Here is an 11,029-nt window from a genome sequence, read left to right on the forward strand (position 1 = left end):
GTGTCTTAATGCTTATTCTTAATGCTATGAGTATTATTACTTGTGTCAGTAGTAGTAGTAACAGTAGTAGTAAAAATTGTTCTGTGACAACTTTCTGAAAATTTGTGGGATATTTTGGGCTATAGAATTATCAATATTCTGATATTTTCTCATGGTTATTGCTTTAGTTTTTCATATGACCACAAAGGAGAGATGTGGGTTTTTATCTGTTTGAGATAGGGACAGGGGAAAAAGAAAGAGAATTGTGGAAACACTAAAAAAAAACAAGGTCAAGGAACCAAACACATGCCTTCTGCCATGGGATCTAAAAATCTTAGGATTTCTCAAGATCCCCATTTGCTCCTGGGACCTCAGATGCTTGGTATTGCTAAGAAATGTGCAGATTTCTCACTCTGAATAAATGTGGAGATTATTTCTTTATTGCATATTGCATTATTTTAAATATGAAAGTGTTATTAGATTTTCTCAATTGTTGACACTGTGAGAGAGCTGAAGATGTGGTAGACACCTTTAATTTACGTTTATCTTTACCCCTTTATTCTCTTTGAGATCCAGATTTCATTTCTTTTGGATATATACCGTGAAGTGGGTTTGCTGGAACGTATGGTACATAGTTCTGTTTTTAATTTTTTGAGGAACCTCCATATTGTTTTCCACAATGGCCGTACTAATTTATATTCCCACCAACATATACAAAGTTTCTCTTGTCTTCACAACCTCACAACACTTATCCTTTGTCTTTTGGTAATAGCCATTCTAACAGGTGTGAGGTGATATCTCATTGTGGTTTTGACTGGCATTTCCCTGATGAGGAGGAATGTTGGGCATCTTTTCATGTACCTGTTGGCCATTTGCATGTCTTCTTTTAAGACATGTCTATTCACATCCTTTCTCCATTTTTTAATTGGGTTATTTTCATACATATTTTATAATTCATATATTGAAATCCTGATCCCTAGTATGATGTTACCAGGAGGTAGGACCTTTGAGAGGTGATTAGGTCATGAGGGTGGAGCCCTCATGAATAGGATTTTGTTGTTTGTTGTGATGCCAATCTCCCCCTTTTTAGAGGACTCTAAAATCCTCACACTAAAATCAACAAAATGCAGCTAATACAGAGTTTCCCAAATGTTTGATCATAGAGTAGCACTGATATAGGAATATTTTTATTGGTTCTTGGATGAAGTGAGGAAAATAATGTTTTTTCTAAATTAAATTTATTTAAATATTTGCTCCTATATGTTTTATTTATCTTATTATTTCTTTTTAAAGCTGTGTTATAATATGCTGATGTTATGATATAATTCTAAACAGTAAGTTTAGAATAAGGCAGGAAAATTAAAAACTGGCAATTGGCCCTAACATTTTTTGGAACTTTTACTGGCCTATTAAATTTACAAATCTAGGAACTATTTACCTAATGCAGATAATCAATCATAAAAATTTTTCTACCTTATCAATGTTATTAGTTACTTAATGCTGATGTAATAAATTGCCACAGACTTAGTGGCTCTCACCAACAAACATTTATTATCTTGCTGTTCTGTAGGTTAGAAGTCTGATCTGGGTCTCGCTGGGCATCAACATCAAGGTGTTGTGAGGGCAGCGTCCTCCTCTAGAGGCTCTAGGAGAGAAAGCGTCCCCTCGCCTTTGCTTTTGCCTGACTTCCAGAGGTCTCCTGCATTCCTTGGTTTGTAGCTCTTTCCTCCATCCTCAAAGTCACTAACAGTGGATCGAGTCTCATACCACGTCATGTCACTACAAGCTCCTCCTTCTTTACATTTCCTTGTCAGAGCCTTTTCTTCTGCCTGGCTCTTTCACTTTTAATGATCCTTGTGATTACATTGGGCCCACCTAGATAATCCAGGATAATCTCCCTACTTTAAGATCCACTGATTAGCTACCTTAATTCACCTGCAACCTTAATTTTCCTTTGCTATGTGACCTTACATATTCATAGGTTCCAAAGATTAGGGTATGGACCTTTTTTTTTTTTTTTTTTTTGCGGGGGTTGGGGACATTATTTTGTCTACCACATTAACAAACTTAGTCTAAACAGCAATGGAGAGAGAAGTATTAATGTGATTTAATTTTGATTATTTCCTTAGAATGAATTATAAGCTTTGGAATTGCTGGATATATGCATATTGTAAAGGTTTTGAAGCATATTTGGCAAATTGCTTTGCAAAAACCATTGCAAAGTATTACACAAAATATTATATCAAATTAAAGTTTAGATTCTAAGAAGCATTATTATTTTATGTGCCATTAAGGAAGAAAAAACACTGCCAGTTAAACTGTGACACTATTTTTTATCACTTAGAATTTTTATTTTATAATTATTTAAAGAATTTTCTTAAACTTACTTGGCCTTGGGTATTTATTACGCATCGCAACAACATAAAGAGCTATGGCCCAGCTCACGCAGTCACGGGCAATGCCAACCCCGTCAGAAGTGCTTCCTGGCTGAGAGTGATTTAAGACATCATTGATTGGACGGTACATTTTGATTTCAGAGATGTTCAAATGTGCACGTTGGAATCAATGAAATGCAATATTTATAGAATCAGGAGGTCCTTATAACATGATGATTTAACATTCTTGATTCCCACTCTTCAGTAGTCCCTGAGATAGTCGGTGATGGGAGGTGATTTCACCTTCACTGAGACATATGTTGCACGTTTCCTGTTTGGTCACAGACCCAGGACCTCAGTTTGTGAATGAGCGTGGTGAGTTATGCACTCGACTCACATAGCCCTGAATGCACCCATGCAGCAACTCACACTTTCCCTGCCACTCTGCACCTAATTTTAAGAATATGCAAAGATTTCCTGTAACCTTCAGAATGTCAAGTGTGTGGTGGGCAGTTACAAAAAATAGCATATATTACTCAGGGGAAAAATAGGCCTTCAAAAACCCTGCTTGAGTAATTAAAAAATAACTACTATTTCTTTAGGGCTTATTATGTGCCAGGTACTATGCTAAGGGCTCTGTCAATATTTCCCCATTTAATCTCTCACAACTAACAACCTTGCACAGAAGATACAAATATACCCCTTTTATAGCTGAAAAACAGTGAGTCTTGGACTAGGTAAATGATATGTTCCAGGAAACATGGCCAAGACGGCAGAGCTGGATTTTGAACCCTGGCTTATTTGAATCCAATCACTGTACTATTCTGTCTTTGATATTAATTATATTGATTGTTTCTAGACAAATAAATCACTGCTTCCAACTTACTGAAATTACATTAAAGTTGGGAGAATTTTTCTGTCTCTACAGTAATTCATCTTTCTTACAGGATAATGCTTTTAAGATAACTCAGGAAAACATACTTTAGGAAAATGAGCAAGATTCAAGGAGTAACATCACAAAATACAGATTTATTGTTTTTTCCCTAAACCAAAAATGGCTAAAATCCACTTCCCAGGGACATCCCTGCTACCTCCAAGTACCGTTTGGAAAATATTCATTCTATATTATGACTTACACAATAGTATGTATATTGTAAAGGTTTTTTAATTGATAGAATATTTTTGCTAAGCACCTATTCAAAACCACTTCTTTGAAAAAGAACTCCACAAATTAGAAATAATTACTAGATATTGAAATATAGGGGAAACTGATATCAGTGCTGTATTTCAATCTTAATAAATAGGTGAATACTTCTAATCTCTAGAAATTTACCCTTTCATGTAATAAACAGAACTGAAGTTATGATTTTCAAAGAAATCTGAAAAAAAATAGCCTGATAATCTTTCTACATATCATTGGCGTACAGCAATTTGAACAATCACTGACATTTACTCTCTAATTTAGCAGGTAGACCTTTTCTTATTGTTTCTCCACCTCACCAATTCTCAGCATCCTTACCACTAAGGAGTTCTCCACCTTGACCGTATATTGGAATCACCTGGGGGAACTTTAAAAAACTACTAATGTCTGGGTCTCACCCCTGGAGCTTATGATTTCAGTAATTGGGAGTGTGACCTGTGCATCAGGATTTTTAACAGCTTCCCAACCACCAAAGATGATTCTAATGTGCAGCCTAAGTTAAGAACCACTAATAAAAGGGTTAGATAATAGAAGACACATCTGTGAGTGTACGAAAAAAGGCTGATTCTAATGGCTTAAGAGTGTGCTTTTGAATTAGTTACAGATTTTGACATATATATTACATCTGTTCCTAACACCATAGACAATTGAGATTTAGTTATGTTGCTAAATACTGTAGGCAGGTCATGGACCAAGAAATATAACCAGATCATTATCTCATTGTAACTCTGCTCCTAAAATTATCTTATTTGTTCCTGGAATTTTGTAACAAATTTGTGTTTGGATTATAGCACCAAGAAATTCAATGGTACTACTGTCTTGGAGGAGGGGAGCGGGAGTGTATAGTAATAAGATGTAAAATTATAACGTACCATCTTGGGCAGAAATCACAGCCAATTTCCTTAAAAGGCAATTTGACACACTAATAAAACTTCTGCCAAAATAATCTTTTGCAGGGCCAAAGTAACTTTAGGTATGATAAATTGGCCCCAATGCATGAATTTATGAAACAAACAATTGTAATAGGCTATCTGTCCTTCTGATATTGCTGTTTTCTCTAAAAACACACACAGGGGAAGGCAAGATTTTGTATAGCAAGTGGTAGTGATTTGGGGTAGGCCCCAAATAATAATAATTCCCACTGATACAGAATTTTATAATTTTTTTAAAGCTTCTTCACAATAAAGTTCTTTATTTGGTTTCTATGGTGATTTAAAGTCACCTCACTTCATGGTAATGTTCTTTCTTAAATAAATGTTTTTAGAACTCAAGCAGTGTACTAATGAGGTAATTTAAAAGAAAATTCATGATTGGTTGATTAGAAGCTATCATGATGTTGTCGAGAAGGATAAGGTAAGTCACTATGATGTTTATATCTGGTGTTATCGCTGTTTCTAATTAGCATATTTACCTTTGGTTCAGACTCTACATCATTATACATCAATACGCCACTTTACATAGCTCCTTAGTGTTATGTCTTCTAAATAGACAATTGGCAACCGCAATGGCAAACACTTCGTAAGAGGAAAATATGACCTCTTAAGAGGAAAATGTCATCTACTGGGATTTGATGTCAGCGAATGAATATTCATTCAAATAAACATCTGTTACTTCCACAAACCACTGCAGTAAATCAGTTTTAAGAAGCTATACAGAGATAAATATCACATCACCTTCCCTCACCCCAAATCAATCTCTTTAAAATGGGATCTCTTTTGTTTGGATATTATATCGCACATACCACACTAAAACACATTGTAGCTACTTAGCTTAGGCAACATAGAGCCTGGGCATATGCTCCTGATGTCGGTCCCCGATATCGGTGTTTACTTATTCCATATCTGCAGCACCTAAGTTATGTGGTTATCAAGTTATGTGGTTGTGAATGCTGCAGTGTTGATCCTTATGTTTAGTCCTTAACAAACAAGTGCTTGCTCTTGTGGCAAATTGACTATCTGTGTGCACATGCACAATACATATGTGTATGTATATTTGCACTGTTTTGCTAATTAGACTAAGTATGTTCAGGTTAAATCATTAATCCAGACACTGTTTGTACCAGACTAGGCACAAATTGCCTGGTAATGGTGAGATTTTTCTCTAGACAACTCCTGTTAATGACTCACTATTATTTTTATACATGCACATGATTAAATGCACAAATGTAATTTATCAGTTTTAGTGGTTTTTTTTTCAGAAACTGAAAAACTTCAGTGTTCTAAAAGCAATCCCTTTGCTGACATTAGGCACAAGTGAACTCTCTTATTTTAAATGAAGAGTCTAATTAATGTTAAAATGTTCTTAAATCTAAATTTGGAAATATTTTTTAATTTAAAAGAAAATGTTAAATTTCAACATGAAATGCTTTGTATTTAAGATTTGGCAATCTTTTCTAAAATTGAATTGATGGAGTGACAAGATTTATTTTCATAATCTCTTACTTTAAGAATTAGTCCACTTTGGGAGACTTTTCTTCTATTAAGAGTCATTGATCTGCATTTACCACACTAAAAAAGAACAATCTTGAAATAACTTCAGTTGTTTTCCTTTCATGGAAGTGCAGAGAGAGAGTGGGATGATATATACATTTGATTTAATAGATACAATAATTTATTTTTTTAAAGATTTTTATTTATTTGAGAAAGAGCGAGAGAGAGAGCGAGCGGGGTGAGGGGCAGAGGGAGAAGCAGACTCCCCACTGAGCAGGGAGTCCAATGGAGGGCTTGATCCTAGGACCCTGGGATCATGACCTGAGCCACCCAGGCACTCCTAAATACAATAATTTAAAATTTAGGTCAGCATTAAAACAGGCTAAAAGGGATAGTAGAAAAAAAGGACAAAGGAAGAGAATGGCATGAAGAAGGAGGATGAACTAAGGAGAGATTGGCTGAAGAAAAATTGCCCAGAAGGACACAAATAATTTCTGATTATTATAGGAGCTTCGTAAGTGTCTCTTTCTCACTGGGCAGTCTCTGTCAACCCCACTATCCCAAGATTGTCCAAAAGCCACCCCCTTGGGACGCCGAAAATCATAGCACTTCCCCATTCTTCACTGACTATCAACATCTCCAGCCTGTCCTGGGGGTCCCAATTCTTACCCTTCTGACTGTGGGGCCAGTGATGTTTATTGGTTCCTTCTCTCCTCCCTCCCATCTGATCACTGGGAAGGACAGTTATTTAGAAGTCGCATAGGGGCGCCTGGGTGGCTCAGTCAGTTGGGCGTCTGCCTTCGGCTCAGGTCATGATCTCAGGGTCCTGGGATCGAGTCCCACATTGGGCTTTCTGCTCTGCGGAGAGCCTGTTTCTCCCTCTCCCCCTGCCCTTCTCTCTCTCTCTGTCAAATAAATAAAATCTTAAAAAAAAAAAAAAAAAGAAGTAGCATAGCATAGTGGTCAGAAGCATGGGTTTCCTAGCCAGGGTCCATCGTTTACTAGTCAGATGACCTTGGGCAAGTTACTTTAATCTCTCTGTGCCTCAGTTTCCTCATCTGTAACATTAATATATAATCATAGTGCCTGCCTCATTGAGGCTATTGAGAATATTAAATGAGTCAATGTATATAAAATACAGCATAAAAAAGATTAAGTATTACAGAGTGCTTATTATTCACCAAATATTTATTGAGCTTCAAAACAGTGCTAGGCACTGAGGATACAGTTGTAATGTCAGGAAGTAAGTGAAAGAAACCAATATCTTAGCTGGAAGGTTGAACTCTGAACTCTGTTCACCTAAAATAAATAAGTAAATAAATAGATAAATAAATAAGAATAACTTGCTGCAATGCAAAAAATAATTCAACTGCTGTTTTTTTAACCATGTAATTTAACTCATTTTCCATCTATTCAAGTAATGCCTACTTCTTCAGCACCTGCTTCGTGTGTGTGTATGTATGTGTGTTGAAGGACATCCTATCCACATTCAAAAATACAGTTTTCTTATTTGTTGAATAGGTACTTAGTGTTTGTTGAGTAAGCCTATAAATCCCTCTCTTACGTCCTCTAGCTTCTCCTCGAACGTATTTGAAGGCAATTCTAAGGCATTGCTTATTACATGAAGAATAGGTGAATGAAATTCTGCCATTGTTTTTCAGACGGGAAACTCCTGTTCTTGTACTGTGAAAGCCTCCCTCTTAAACCATCCTGCTGGATTATAAACCTGACAGCAGAGATGGTGTCATATCTTGTTTGGCACATAATCTTCTAACACTGTGCTTTGTCCTTTAAAAGGCATTTGTTACATTTTTTAAATGAGGAAATAAAGTCTCAGCTATGCAAATAATTGTATTTCCGAAGTTCCATTTTGTGAGGGTTTTTGTGTGTGTGTGGCACAGATGGCTCTAGCTAAGTTACGGACCTTTTTTGTTCCCCTAGGGGCAAAAGGAAAAATTAAGTTTAGAATTAATCTGACCAGGAAGTGGGCATCTCACCTGGTGTAAGCAACCTTATTAAAAATAACATTGATTGTTTTCTTTACAAAACTTCAAACAACTAGAATTTCTAGCATGTATTTTCCCACTTAACTTAGTAGCTGGTTTGAATGCATATACATTCTTTTAGCCAAAATAACGGGGTGGGGGGGGGTGGATATGGAGCAGAGTGGCTGGTTATGGTAGCCTTTATTTAAGAAAGACGTTCAAATTTTTAAAAGCCAAATTGCATTTTAGCAGTTAATCAACTTGTGTGGATACATATGGCCTTAAATCATTGTTGGCATAAGTCTTGACATGAAGCACTGTTAGTGTTTTAAAAAGCACCACCAGCCTTGTTAGTTTATTCAGTTTGTTCAACAGCACTTACTTACACAATAGCATAAATCATACAGATTCCAGAATTGGAAAGAATCTCTGGACTCTCTCATTTTGCTGATGAGGAAACTGGCATCCAGAAGGCTGAAGCAATGTAATCAGAACTAAAATCCCAGGATGCCAGATTTCTGGGTCACAGACCACGATGTTCTCATTAAGAGCTAGAGAAAGTTGAACCAAATATTTAACAGTTTTATTTTTCCATCAGTCCTTTTAAATATCTCTGCCAGTGGGTCTGAAATTGATTGAGGTTGATTGATTTTACTCTTCATTGCTACCATTTAGCTTTATGGAGCACATAACTTGATCTCTTCTATGTAGACATTGTATAAACAGGGAAAACAATTTTTGCTGCCCTACTGTATTTTTAGAAAAAAATATAAGCCAATATTCATTCTCTGACCATGGTTCTATTAGAAGTTTGGTGAGAAAATGTGGTCATTGTTCTCCTGACATCTATTTCAGAGGTTAGGGTCATATGCCAAACACCCTTGATTCATTTGAATGTATGGTCATATTGTTCTTTGATTTATCTAAATACTTTTGGACTCCTGTATTGTCGGCCTATACTATTTTTTATAAAAATCAGGTTAGGCAGTGTAAAAAGATTGTTTCTTCTTGTTGTTGTTGTTCTTTTTCTATAATATTTCCTTCAATTGACTTTAAAAGTGTGAAGGGAACTTGGCCATTCATTCATTCAGGAATTATTTACTGAATATTTTATGCTAGGCACTATTTTGGACATAAAAACCAAATATAGTCCCTGCTCTCATTCTAGTAGGGAGAGAAAAATATTAAAGAAATAATCACACAAATAAGTATTTATTTAGAAACTGTGGTATTTTAGAATGTCAGAGAAGATCATTCTCATGCTCTCAAGGGTGAGCAAACATTGTTAGAACTTTCTGATGACTTCCTTTTAACATCTCTACAAGAGCTGGTGATTTGGGAAACTGGACTATATGCCTTGGTGGATATGACAGTATTGTAGAATGGGGACAAAATTCCAATGTTCTGTATACAGTTCTGTCAAGAGCTACCTTTAAGACTTTAGGGAAATTATTTAGTATCTCTGAGTCCAAATTGGTCATGCTATTTACCTCCACCACACACTGAGTATATATTCTTACTGAAAATTATTTGTCACTTTTTCAAATCCACTCATATCACTCTGTGATGTTTACTTTACCTGAGTTATTCTGGGACATTATAATACAGAGAAGTCAGAATGTGCACTCTGACATTTTACTACGCATACCTTCGAGATCTTTTATAAACTATGACAAACTTCTAGAATTTGGACCTGAAAAAATGGAAGTATAACTCTCAACACATTTAGATAATATCCCCATTTTAAATATATTGTTTTACTTCTTTAGTTATAAAGACATTCAACTAAAATGTAAACTTGTTTATCATGTCAAATTAAACCACTTTCTTTGCAGCCCCACATTAAAGCATATTGTTTCCTATTAGATCTCTTTCAAGTAGATAACCACTTGTATAATATAAAAAGGTAGCCAGAATCACAAGTAAACAGGTCCTTAACCCGAAATGATTGTTTGCAATTTTTTCCAAATCTCTTTTATACATTTTCAAGATAATCATATTGTGCATTTTGTTTTCTGAAGCATAAAGCATAAACTTAACCTGATTTTACACTTGAGATACTGTAAAGCATCTCAGAAAAGTTTAAGTGACACAATGTTAAGTAAAAACATCAGTCAAAAAGATGATGCCCAACATCTTTTGTTAGTCTTATTAACTAAGCAGGACATGAGCTGATCTCATAGAAAAGGATTACCGTGAGAAGGAAATGATGGCCAAAATGATAGTTATAATACTCACTATTTTATATTCATGTATATTCCATTGAGTGAATGGACCATAATTTACTAAAGCATAGCCTTATGTTGGACAGTTTGAGTGGTTTCCATTTTTATATAGTAGAAATTACACTGGGATAAACATTGTCAGGCATATGGCATTTTTTAATATTTTGGATTATTTCCTTAGGATAGATTCCCAGAAGTAGAATTACTAGGTTAAAGGGTATGAACATTTTTACGACTCTTGAAATACATTGCCAAATTGCTTTCCCAAAAAAGGTTGTATCAATTTACAATGCCACCAGCAATATAGGAAAGTGCTCTTCTCATAATATTCTCACAGGTATTTGGCATCATAGAATTTCTAGATTTGCAAATTTTGTGGACAAGAATGTAGTACCTCACTTTAATACATTTCTTAGTGGAGTTTTTTGTTGTTGTTTGCTTTTTGTTTTTTTTTAAGGCAACATACTGTTGAATAACTTCGAATTTCTGACATGTTCTTTAACTGTCTATGCTGATTTGATAATTTTATAAGCTTATACAGAATTATATGTGATTATATTAAACCTTATTCATAGTACAAACTTCTATTTTGTTGTTTCTTTTTTTTTTTTTAAGATTTTATTTATTTATTTGACAGAGAGAGAGACAGCGAGAGAGCAAACACAAGCGGGGGAGTGGGGGAGGGAGAAGCAGGCCTCCTGCCTACCAGGGAGCCCGATGAGAGGCTCCATCCCAGGACTCTGGGATCACGACCAGAGTGAAGCCGAAGGCCTAATGACTGAGCCACCGAGGTGCCCCTATTTTGTTGTTTCGGTTTGGTGCATGTAGGTGTATG

The sequence above is a fragment of the Neomonachus schauinslandi genome, chromosome 3, assembly GCF_002201575.2.
Source record: "Neomonachus schauinslandi chromosome 3, ASM220157v2, whole genome shotgun sequence".
NCBI classification, from domain to species: domain Eukaryota; kingdom Metazoa; phylum Chordata; class Mammalia; order Carnivora; family Phocidae; genus Neomonachus; species Neomonachus schauinslandi.